At 43.1% G+C, this 13,000-nt stretch overlaps 1 protein-coding gene across 1 annotated transcript in view; it reads right to left on the reverse strand.

Annotated features, from left to right (window-relative positions):
- ZNFX1 (zinc finger NFX1-type containing 1) overlaps positions 1–13,000 on the reverse strand; it is a 474,364-nt gene that overhangs the window by 359,027 nt on the left and 102,337 nt on the right. The window lies entirely within an intron of this gene.

Raw genomic sequence — 13,000 nt, forward strand, 5'->3', positions numbered from 1 at the left:
AAAGTATTATTATCATCATTCTCATTCGATAGATTAAAAACATTGTGGTTTTAACAAGCTAAGTCACTCACCCATGGATCCCACAGCTATTAAGTTTCTGAGGCAGGAATCCAATCCTGTAGAAATCAAATTAAATCAGTCTGATGGTGGTGACAGGAAGTTCTGACTACAGGCTCAGCACTCTGGTCATTACACCACACCCACTATAGCAAAATTTTGAAAGTACCAGCTGCAAATTGTGCTTCCAGTTCCACTTCTTCCATGAAGCCTTCCCTGATTACTCCAATCTCCCTTGTTCTTCATTCTCTTAACACAATTTAGCTCAAATTTTCATCACTCTTAACTTGAATACTTGCAAAAGATTTGTAATTTCATCCATATGGTCACTCTCTGTACAGGTTCACAGAATCTCAGAGATGGAAGGGATCTCAGAAACCATCTAATTCATTCCAAGCCTGAATAAGAATCTTCTCTCCACCGTAATAACAATAACAATGATGACAACTAGCATTTGAATAGTGCTTTAATATTTCCATAGTGCTTTACCTATGATATTTCAAATCTCACAACAACCCTGTGAGGAAGGGACTATTATTTTCCTTATTTTATAGATGAGGAAACTGAGGCTTAAAGAAATGACTTACTCAGGGTCACACAGCTAGTAAAGCATCTGAGGTAGGATTTGAATTCAGGTCTTCATTTCTCCATGTCCAGTTTTCCACTAATGTCATCTACAACATACAATGGGTGGCCTGAACTCATAGAAAGAAAGTGAAGACAAGAATAAACAGCTTTTTTTTTCTAGGAATTTGGTTGTAAAAATGAAAGAGAGACCTAGGGCTGGCTTTTCTATTGTCAACAAAGCATCCTGCCTCGTTTGAGGCACCCTTGAAGGGGGTGGAGGCAGGGTCAAGTGAAGACCTTTAGAAGATGGGGAATGCTCATGCAGCCTTTGCTTAAGGACCTCCAGGGAAAAAGAACCCATGGTTTCCCAAGGCAGACCATTCCACTTTTACAAAACTGTAATCGTTGGGTGGCTAGGTGGCCCAGTGGATAGAGCACTGGGCTTGGAATTAGGAAGACTCCCCTTCCTGAGTTTAAATCTGGCCTCAGACACTTACTAGTTGTGTGATCCTGCCAAGTCACTTTACCCTGTTTGCCTTAGTTTCCTCATCTGTAAAATGAGCTGGAGAAGGAAATGGCAAACCACTCCAGTATTTTTGCCAAGAAAACCCCGAATGGTATCACAAAGAGTTGAACACAACTGAACAACAACAAAAAATAATTGTTAGGATATCTTTTCTTCACAGTGCCTAACTATGCCTCTTTATAACTTCCATCAATGTTTCCTGTTTCTATGCTCTGGAAATCAAGGGAAACAAGTCAAATTCCCTTTCCTTTTGATAGCCCTTTAAATTATCTTGAAGGCAGCTCTCATGTCCCCCATAAATCTGCAGGCTATACAGTCCCAGTTCCTTCAACTGATCCTTATATGGGATGAATTCGAGGCCCTTCACCCTCCTGCTTGCCCTCATCTGGATGTTCTCCAATGTCTCAGTGTCCTTAACAAAAGATGGTGCACAGCACTAAACACCATACCCCAGAGGAGGTGGGACCACATTACATCAATGTTCTTGACTGTCATAATGCACTGTTGACTCAGTGATCTTGAAATCTACTGAAGCTCTCTGCTCTTTCTCAGAGGAACTTCTGTCTAACCATGTCTCCTTGTCTTGTAAAATTAATTATTTGAGCCCAAGTGTAAGACTTTACACTTATTCTTATTCAATGTTACATCCCCAAACTTTAATAATCAGTTTTCATGAGTTTCTGCAGTTAAAAAAAAATATCATTAGGGTGACTAGTGGCGCAGTGAATAGAGCACCAGTCCTGGAGTCTGGAGGACCTGAGTTCAAATCCGGTCTCAGACACTTAGCACTTACTAGCTGTGTGACCCTGGGCAAGTCACTTAACCCCAATTGCCCTGCCTTCCCCCCTCCAAAAAAAGAGAAATATATATGTGTATATATGTGTGTGTATGTGTGTATATATATGTATATATGTATATGTATATGTATATATATATATATATATATATATATAGCATCCCCTTGTGATCAACCTTTCCACACTTAGTTAGGCTGGTTCTTGGACAACAGTCACAGTTTTAATAAGATACATACTTAATAATAATAACTAACATTTATATAGTACCTACTATGTGCCAAGAGCTATGCTAAATCATGCTTTACAAATGTCGTCTCATTTGATCCTCATAACAACCCTGTGAGGTAGGTGCTATCTTTATTCCCATTTTACAAGTGAGGAAACTGAGGCAAATAGAGGTTAAATGACTTGTCCAAGGTCACACATGGGTGTGTCTATAGCTAGATTTGAACTCAGATCTTCTTGACTCTTGGCCCAGTGTGCAATCTACTGTACCACCCACCTAGCCACCTCAAGCTGCTATTTGAAAACTTTCTAGCTTAATAAGATCTAGCAGAGTTTGGACTCTGCTGACAAAGCTTTTGAGAATCCTGGGTCACTTTCTGATCATGATGAGGCATTGGAAGAAGATGTTAGTAGAGCTCTAGTCTTGTATGCCCACATGCCTAGTGCCCATTCCCAACTGGATCTCTGAAAGCTATCTCAAACCCCAACATGTCCAAAATAAAATTCATCTTTCACCCCAAACACACCCCTCTTCCAAACATCCCTATTACCAATCACTGAGGTTTAAAATCTCAGCATCACCCTCACTTCCTCACTTTCCCTCATCCCATATATCTAAGTCATTTGCCAAATCTTACCATTTATTTATCTATTTGTTGGGGGTTTTGGGGGGGGAGGGGAGAATGAAGGGCAATTGGGGTTATGTGACTGGCCCAAGGTCACACGGCTAGTAAGTGTTAAGTGTCTGAGGTCAGATTTGAACTAAGGTCCTCCTGACTCCACGGCTGGTGCTCTATCCGCTGTGCCACCTAGCCAACCCAAAATCTGACCATTTATGTAACCATCCCTTTTTCTCTACTCACACAACCAACTTCCTAGTTTGGGTCACCATCACCTCTCGCCTGTAATAATAGCCTATTAATTGGTTCCCTGCCTCAATTCTCTTCCCTCTCTAATTCATTGTCTATCCAGGTACCAAAATGACGTCTCTAATGCACAGGTCTGACCACATCACTCAATAAACTCCAGTGGCCCCTTTCCACCTCGAGAATCAAATAGAAATTCATCTGCTCGTCATCCAGAATTCTTCATAACCTGCCTCTGGCCTATCTCTCCAGTCTTACTACAAATTACTCCCTCAAGGAGGCGGAAATGACTGAACAACGAAAACCAAAAATAGCTCCTTTGTACATAACAGTTTGCATTTTGTCTCTCCCATTAGATTTCTATCTCCCTGAGATCAGCATCTGTCTTTTACCTTTCTTCATATCTCTAAGCACTTAGGACAGTGCTTGGTACATAGTTGGGACACCTTGTATCAATATATACAAAATTCAACGTGATTTTGGTGAAGCTCTAGTAGCTACAGGAATCAGGAAAGGCTTCACATAGAAAGTTGTGCTTGAACTGAGCCTTGAATGGAACTAGGGGCTCTGAGGGCTGGAGATAAATTGGGAGTAAATTCCAAGCATGGGGTGGGTCGAGTTACCTAGCCTCTCAAATAAAACAGTAGAGCTGGATGCGCCCTTAGAGATCATCAAGTAAAGCCCTCATGCTACAAAGGCAAAGGAGAATATTGAGGGCCAGAGAACAGTGACTTCCTTAAAGCCTATGCAAAGACACAGAGGGAATGTGGTGTATGAGGAACATGAAGAGGACCATTGTGCTTGGAGCCAGGGGAATAGATTAGGTGACCTTTGCCACCCCTTCTGACCTGAGCATTTCCAAGGAGCCCTTTAATCCTTGGTGAGGTTGGGGGGGGGGGGGGTAGGAAGAGTGGTTCTCTAATAGGTTTTCCTGTGTTTTAGCTGCAGTCTCTTTGGAATACTCCTAGCTTCAGTTTCCCAGATCCATTAAACAACACATCAGCCCATGAAGTGGCTGCCTAGGCCCTAACTCCTCTGAGAAGGCAGATGACCAGCCTCCTGAGAAAGCCAATTGCTCTATGAGGCACACAGCTTTGGGCTGGCTTTTCTATTGTCAACAAAGCATCCTGCCTCGTTTTTCAAGTCTTTAGGCTCATGCATGTGTTCTTCCCATGCATAGTCCTACAAACCAAGAACACAGAGCAGATTTCTACTTTCCATGGAGAAAGAATCATAGTGCAAGAGCAATGGCTTTGGAGTTTGAAGGCCTGGTTCGTATCCCAACTTCCTACTTATTATTCATACCTCTAGGATAAAATATCAGCTCCTCTGTTTAGCTTTTAAATTCCTACATAGCCTGGCCCCAACTTGTCATTTCAGTCTCACTGGACATTTTTCCTTTTCCCACACTCTTTGATCCAATCAAACTAGCCCTCTCTCTGATCTTCACACATAACACTCCTCTCCCATCTCCATGTCTTTGCAGTGGCCATGCCCCCTACCTAGAACACACTCTCCTTACCTATAATAATAATAGCTGGCTTTTATATAGAACTTTAAGATTTTCAACATATTTTTACAGATATTATCTCATTTTATCCTCAAAAAAACTCTCATACCTGGGTGATAGTTGCTATTATTATCCCCATTTTACAGCTGAGGAAACTGAGGCAGGCAGAAGTTAAGTGACTTGCCCAGGATTACAGTTAGGATCTGAAGAGTTAACTGAAACTCAGGTCTTCCTAACTCCAGGTCCAGGGTTCTAGCCATTGTCCTGCTTAGCTCTGGTTCAAAGTCTCCTTTCCTTTAAGATGCAGTTCAGATATCATTTTCTCAATGAAGCTTTACTGAATCCACCAAACTCCTAATGTCCTTCCTCCCAATCTGCCTTGTATTATACTACTACATATGTATGTATGTATGCATGTATGTATATATGTGTCTGTCTATCTGGTGCAGGATAGAGTGCTGGTCTGGAGCCAAGAAGACTCGTCTTCCTGAGTTCAAATCTGGCCTCAGACACTTTCTAGCTGTGTGACCCTGCTCAAGTCACTTAACCCTGTTTACCTCAGTTTTCTCATCTGTAAAATGAGTTGGAGAAGGAAATGGCAAACCACTCCAGTGTCTTTGCCAAAAAAAAAACCCAAATGGGGTGACTAAGAATTTGACACAACTAGTACAAATGAAACACAACAAACGTCTGCCTACATGTGTGTATGTATTTATTTACTTTATATTTATATTTATTTTATATGTCTACGTCTATGCATGTATTTATATGCACTTGTTGTCACCTCCATTAGAATGTAAGTTCCTAGCAGATAGGAATTGCTTCATTCTTTGTACTTTTATATCCAGGACCTAGCATTCAGTTTCAGTCATTTTTCAGTCATGTCTGACTCTTCATGACCCCATCTGGAGTTTTCTTGGCAGAGATACTGGAGTGGTTTGCCACCTCTTTCTCCAGCTCATTTTACAGATGAGGAAACTGAGGCAAGCAGTGTTAAGTGACTTGCTCAGGGTCACACAGCTACTAAGTGTCTGAGGCCAGATTTGAACTCAGGGAGATGAATCTTCCTGTCTGCAGACCCAGCACTTTATTCACTTCACCACCTACATGGCCCAGCACCTAGCAGAGTGCTTTGTAAATAGTAGTCACTTAATAAATGCTTTTTGCTTTATTGACTAATCTTAGAAAATCATTTCCTCTTCCTTGGGTTCAGTTATCCTATCTATAAAATGAGGGGGTTGGTCTGGATGGCATCTGAGCTCTCTTCCATCTCTAGAACCTACAGTTTTATAAGTGACATTATTGCAGTTGCCAGGATTGACTTCTGCCCCTAGTCAGCCAGTATCCAGTCCCTGACCTTTGCCCTCTCCCCTCCCAACTCTAGGCTGCCTGAGCAGAAGGACCCCAGAGGAGGGAGACAGCCATGTCCCAGTATCCTCAGCTCAACTCCTTTCCATCCGTAGTCTCCGAGCACAGTGGACCCTGGCAGCCCCATGACAGCAGCCTTGGCGCTCTGGGATGGAAAGAGTGATGCAGGCCCTTAGGCATTTCTGTTCCAGGACAGGCTGCTGGCCGCCCTGCCAGGGAGGGAAGGTGAAGTGAGAGGTGGCCCTGCTTGATAGTACACGTTGTAGAGAGAGGTTGCTGTGCATCCTTCTCCTCTCCCTCAGCTGCTGGTAACTTTCCCTCTGGAAATTTCCCAAAAAAATCAGACTCACAGAAGAAACATAAAACAGCACTGATTCAGGGCAGAAATGAACCTTAGAGATTATTTAGTCTAAACTTCCTTCCACCATCCCCCTTCTCCTTTTATCCTCATTTTATAGATAAGGAAACTGGGGGTGGGCTAGAGAAATAAAAGGATTTGCCCATTTGTCATCTTGAGGCTGTGTAGTATAAGGAGTGGGCTTGGAGTCAGGAAAATCTGCCTCCCCTATGTAATGGCTGTATGAAAATGGGAAAAGTCACTTAACTTCTCTCTGCCTCAGTCTCTTCATCATGTAAAATGGAGATAATAATAGGTCACAGTGTGATTGCTGGGATCAAATGAGATGATGTACCCAAAGCACTTTAGAAACCTTAGAGTACTCTACAAACATCAGGTGGTTAGTAAATGTCAGAGTTGGGATCCCAACAGGTTTATAAGTGGTAGAGTGGACCAAGCACTGACCTGATAGTCAGAAAATCTTGGTCTCCCTAAAGTAGGAGACTGTGTGACCTCAGGCAGGTGGCTTCCTTTCTCTAGACTTCAGCTATCTTCTTCATCTGCAAAGTGAGAGGATTGGATTGGATATCCTCCAAGGTCCCTCAGAGCCCTGAGATGCTGTATTCTAAATTCAATTTCAGACCTCATATCCAGTTCCAGGTTTGAGAGAACCTTGGGCTCTCTCAAAACTTAGTCTGTGACTTTGGGAAGGGAATAAGCATTTACAAGAGTGTCTTCTATGTGCCAAGCATTTTTACAAATATTATCTCATTTGATCCTCACAAAAACACTGGGAGGTAGGTGCTATTATTATTCCATTTTGCAATTGAGGAAACTGAGGCAAAAAGAGATGAAATGACTTTCCCAGAGTAATTCATCTCATAAGAGTCTGAGACTGAATTTGAACTTGGGTCTTCCTGACTCCAAGCCCGGACCTCTATCCGATGTGCCAGCAGTTGCCTGCCTGACTTTGGACAAGTCACTTCCCCTTTTTTGTCTTTAACTTTCTCTTCTGTCTTTTGAGGGGGTTGTCAGATGATATCCAGCTCTAATGTTCTGTTTGGCCTGTTTTATTTGAGAAGTTAGGTGATTTATGCAAAGTCATGGAGGGTGATAGAATGAACACGTAATGGAGACAGGACCAGAAGAACCCTAAGGCTCCTGGTTTCCAATTGAGGCCTCTTGCCTTTGTACCACGTTGCCAGATGACAGGCATGTGATCCTTACACCAAGGTTGACAGGGAAGTCATCTAATTCTAGCACAGGGATGCATGTTCCCAGCAAGCAAATTAGAAATACTCACATGGGGGCAGCTAGGTGGTGCAATGGATAGGGCACCAATCCTGGAGTCCCAAGGACCTGAGTTCAAATCTGGCTTCATACCCTTACTAGATGGACAAGTGAGGAATTATAAATTCATTAGAGAAGTATGAACAAAGTACTATATGGGGTCTGAGAAGAAAGATCATTACTAAGTCAGGAATCAGAAAAGGCTTCCCAGAGGTGGCATTTTTGTTGAAATGAGAATAATCTGGTGTCATGACAGGTGGAAGCAGAAGTTCAGGTGGAGAATTCATGGGATCATTAATATAGAGCTGGAAACGACCCTGGACAAGTCACTTAACCCCAATTGCCTCCCAAGAAAAAGAAAACACTCACATCAACAAGTTAGACACCCTCTTCCCTGGAATCAGTCTAACACTGAGTTCTCCAGGATACCAGTATTCCCGAGGCCTTTCCTGGTCCCCCCCCAGCTACTAGAATCTTCCCCCACAAGGCTATCTTTTACCAGTTTTGTATATACTTATATATGAGTACATTTTCTCTTCCATTAGAATGTAAGCTCCTTGAGGACAAGAACTCTTTTGATTTGTCTTTGTATTCCAAGATCTTATTGTAGTACTTGGCATATAGTAGGAATTTAATAATTGCTTGTTAATTGATTGATCTGCCAGAGGCTAACAAAAGCTTTAGAGAGCCAGGGTCATACCCACCTTAGTTTGAAAATGAAAAGCTCATGTAGGATTGGAAGAAGAAAAGGAAGGAATAGGGCAATATCATAGGATTTTTGTTGTTTGGTTGTTTTAGTCATGTCTGACTCTTCATGACTCCATGACTGGGGTTTTCTTGGCAGAGATACAGGAGTAGTTTGCCATTTCCTTCTGCAACTCATTTTATTGATGAGGAAACTGAGGCAAACAGGGTTAAGTGACTTGCCCAGGGTCACACAGCTAGTAAGTATCTGAGGCTGGATTTGAACTCAAATCTTCCTGACTCCATCCAGGGGTTAAAGTGATGGCTTGGATTCAGGAAGTTCTGGGTTCAAATACTGCTTCTGACACTTAGTGTGTGACTTTGATGGGCAAGTCATTTGTAAGCTCTTTGAGTTTTAGTTTCCTCATCTGTGAAATGACGAAGTTGAATTTCATTTCCCTTCAGCTACTCAGCTTGATTTCCAGACCATGCTTCCCCCGGGATAAGCTTATCACCTGAAATCTCCTACTCAAGGAGATTGATTCAGCTTTAATATCCTCTGCTGCTTCAGCACCCTCAGTTGGCTCTCTCTTCTGATTAGAGAGCTGGAGGAGAAAGCAATAAACTCCGCTCAAAGCCTCCTCTTAGAGAGGGTTCGGAACGTTCCAACTAACTCTTCATTTCCCATCAACTGCTTTGCTTGGTCTGGACTCCAGAAACGTCCTGCCCCCCGCAGAGCATCCTCGGCATCTTCCCACCTTTCCCAGCTTCCTTTTGTGTACTGTCTTTCCCTGTAGACTGTGAGCTCCTTGAGGGCAGGGGTCGTCTTTTTTGCATTAGCACCTGTGCCTGGCACATAGCAGGTCTTTGATAAATGTTTATTGACTAGATGACCTCTAAAATAATTTCCAACTCTAAATCGATGATCCCATGAATTCTCCACCTGAACTTCTGCTTGTCTCTATCATTATGATACCAGATGATTCTCATTTCAACAAAAATGCCACCTCTGGGAAGCCTTTTCTGATTCCCGACTTAGTAATGATCTTTCTTCTCAGACCTCATATAGTAAGTACTTTGTTCACACTTCTCTGATGAATGTATAACTCCCCACCCAGCCCTGTTCGACTTTCTGGACTTCAAAATCATGCCTCCTTTACTGTTGGCTCATTTTCTAGAATTTCCTTCAGTGTGGATAAAAACACACATATTTAATTCTTGTTATTCAGTTGTTTTTCAGTCGTGTCCAACTCTTCATGACCCCACTTGGGGTTTTCTTGGCAAAGATACTGGAGTGGTTTGCCATTTCCTTCTCTAGTGTATCCCTGTTTTACAAATGAGGAACTGTGGCAAATAGGGGTTAACTGACTTGCCCAGGGTCACCCAGCTAATAAGTATCTGATGCCTGATTTGACCTAAGATCTTCCTGACCCCAGACCTAGTGCTCTACCCACTGCACCATCCAGCTGCCCCTGTTGAATTTAGGCAAGTTATTTGACCTCTTCAGGCTTTGGTTTACTCCTCTATAAAATGAGTAATTTAGGCCAGGTGTTTTCTAAGGGCCCTTGTAGCTCTAAATCTGTAATGGCCTCAGCACTATTGATTGGAGACCCTTATTTTATTTGATTTCATAGCTCTCTGTACCTCCGGGACCTACTTTAACCTTCCAAAAATTCATGCTTTCAGTGGTCCCTTCACCAATAGTGATTCCCAACCCCTCCTCCACATCCCACTTTAGTAGGCCATCTTCCACCAAGCAGAGCCAGCACAATGTAGTAAACAAGGTGCTGGGCTGGGCAACAGAAAACTTGGGTTCTCAAGAACCCAGGCACTGCCACTTATTATCGGTGTGACTTCTCTGTGAGCTACAGCCTCCAAGGGAGATAACAATACATATACTAACTATGTCACTGGGTTCTTGTAAGTGTAGCACCCCTCTCTGAATCTCACAGCCTCCAAGAGTTGGGTTAGAACCAGGCAAAGGATATCTGTACATGCTTTGTATAACCCACCAGGGAGGGCAAATCTGAGCATGCTTCAGGAGCTGAGCACTCACTGGCTAGTCACCCCATCACACAAGGAAAGTGTTTTATAAACCTTAAAACTGTTGAGAAATGGCAATTATTATTTGTAAGCGACTATGGCCCAAAATACTAATTCCCTGATGGCCAACAACCCCTTGGTAATGAACATAACTTAGCTGGGTTGGGCCATAGGCCCAGATGTGTTAATGACTGGGCCTGTGCTCAGAGCTCCCTTGTTTGGCCCCAACTTACCTTTCCAACCTTATTACACATGACACTCCTCTACATAGTCTGTGGTCCATGGACTGGACCTTTCACATGGTAGTCTATATGGTCCCCATGGTAACCTCACACAACCTTCCCTCTCATCCCTATGCCTTTGCATTGACTGAACCTCATGCATTCCCTTCTTACCTCTACCTCTTAGAATTCCTGCTTTCCTTCAAAACTCAGTCCAAGTATCACCTACTTCATGAGGCTTTTCTTGGTCCCTCCAGCTACTAGAATCTTCCCCCACAAGGCTGTCTTTTACCAGTTTTGTATATACTCATATATAAGTATATTTTCTCTTCCATTAGAATGTAAGCTCCTTGAGGGCAAGAACACTTTTGATTTGTCTTTGTATTCCAAGATTATATTGGCATATAGTAGGAATTTAATAATTGCTTGTTAATTGATTGATTGATCTGCTAGAGGCCAGCAAAAGCTTTAGAGCCCAGGGTCATACCCACCCTAGTTTGAAAATGAAAAGCTCATGTAGGATTGGAAGAAGAAAAGGAAGGGATAGAGCAATATCATAGGATTTTTGTTGTCTGGTTGTTTTAGTCATGTTTGACTTTTTATGACTCCATCTGGGGTTTTCTTGGCAGAGATACGGGAGTAGTTTGCCATTTCCTTCTACAACTCATTTTATTGATGAGGAAACTGAGGCAGACAGGGTTAAGTGACTTGCCCAGGGTCACACAGCTAGTAAGTATATGAGGCTGCATTTGAACTCGGGTCTTTGTGACTCTAGCCCTGGTCCTCTATCCACTTCACTACCTAGTTGCCCTGTCATAGGATTTAAAGCTAGATTAAACCTCAGAGATCATCTAAGTCCTTCATTTTATGACTGGTTCCTATTTCCTCATCATAGAGAAATTTTTCAATTCTACCAGAAGCAAAAGGATAAATCCCTGTCCTGTAATAAACTTCAGTGCTACGACACCAGCTCCTATCTAGCAGGAAGCCTCTTGATTCCCTGAAAAGAGGAAATAGCCTTGCTCCATGTGGCCCTGGAGGGCAAAACCAGAGCCGGAGCTGGGGGTGGGGATGGAGAAGCTACACGCAGGGAGATTTTGATTTGATTCTCTATAAGTATAGCCTTTAATCAGGGTGTCTCGGGTATTCAGGGAGCACCTGTGGTGTGAGGGCTGCTCCTCTGTCTTTGTTGTCCATCTGTCACCCAGCTCTCACCTTTGACTCCAAGAAGCTGTAGCATGTATGGCGCCCACACCCAGCAGTCTCCGCAGACAGGCTCAGCCAGGTTAAGGGTAACCAACAGACCTGAAGCCTGTTGGTGAGTTAGGAGGTATCTGCCCCAAACATGTGAAGACGCCCCAGCAGAATGAGCGGATGAGAACAACTCGTTCCGACGGCCATGCGGGCGGCTGAAGCGGGTACTATGGAGTGCTTAGAGCTCAGTTAGACATTGAAGACTCCAAGGTCATCGACTGCATCCCAGGCCACTGCCAGTCATCCTGCCTTTTGTCCTGCTACTGGGCTGTGATGACTGGAAGAGTGAGGGAGGCTGACAACTTTGTGCAGTTCTGCCTCACTTAAATCCAATTCACAAATAAATCAGGACATCACCCCATGACATCATTGGTCCTCTTCAAAAAGGAAGAACAATAGCCTTTAATTAATAACTCTCCCCGACTCCCCAGCCCAGAATGTAATCACAGAAAATAAAAATGTGAAATGAATTGTAAAGATATGGCTGATTCCTTTACAAAGTGGAAACATGGTTCTTTGATTGAATTAGGACCATTGGCTAGGGAAAAGATTGACCATGACCCTGTGTGACACTTAAAGAGCAGTCCAAATGGATTCATAATAAATTAGTTCCAGTGAGTTCAGTAATCCAGGTTGGGGTGCATCTTGGTAGAGTGTGACCCAGGTCCCTAGACCAGAGGGTGGCAATGGAAGAGAGGGAAGAGAGGAAGGAGACTTTCCTGCTCTCCTCCATCAATCGTGGCATCTATCATCTGTAAATCATCACCCAGAAGGAGGCACCAATCCAGCAGTTCAAGAGTTTGTCACTTTGAGGCACAGCTGAGGGAGTAGAGGCGTACACTCTGCAGTCAGATACAGGCATGGAAAGTCAATGACTCAAGGAGGGGAAGCAGTTTCAAGGACTGCAACCTTTGGCAACAGATAAGAGAATTATAGAGCCTAGCACATGGGAGCTAGGTGGTACAGTGGATGTAGAGTGCTGAACCTGGAATTGGGAAGACCTGAGTTCAAAACTGGCCTTAGACACTTACTATCTATGTGACCCTGGGCAAGTCACTTAACCCTTTTTGCCTCAGTTTCCTCATCTGTAAAATGAGCTGGAGAAGGAAATGGCAAACCATTCTAGGATCTTTGCCAAGAAAACTTCAAATGGGGTCCTGAACAGTCAGACGTGACTGAAACAATTGGACAAAAGCAACACTCATATTATTAAGTAAGAGGTTGAATTGGATGATCTCTAAGGTCCCTAATGGGC

This window comes from Petaurus breviceps, unplaced genomic scaffold (genome assembly GCF_028583685.1).
Source record: "Petaurus breviceps papuanus isolate PSGF00001 unplaced genomic scaffold, PetGlider_PUasm1.0 90847, whole genome shotgun sequence".
NCBI lineage: Eukaryota > Metazoa > Chordata > Mammalia > Diprotodontia > Petauridae > Petaurus > Petaurus breviceps.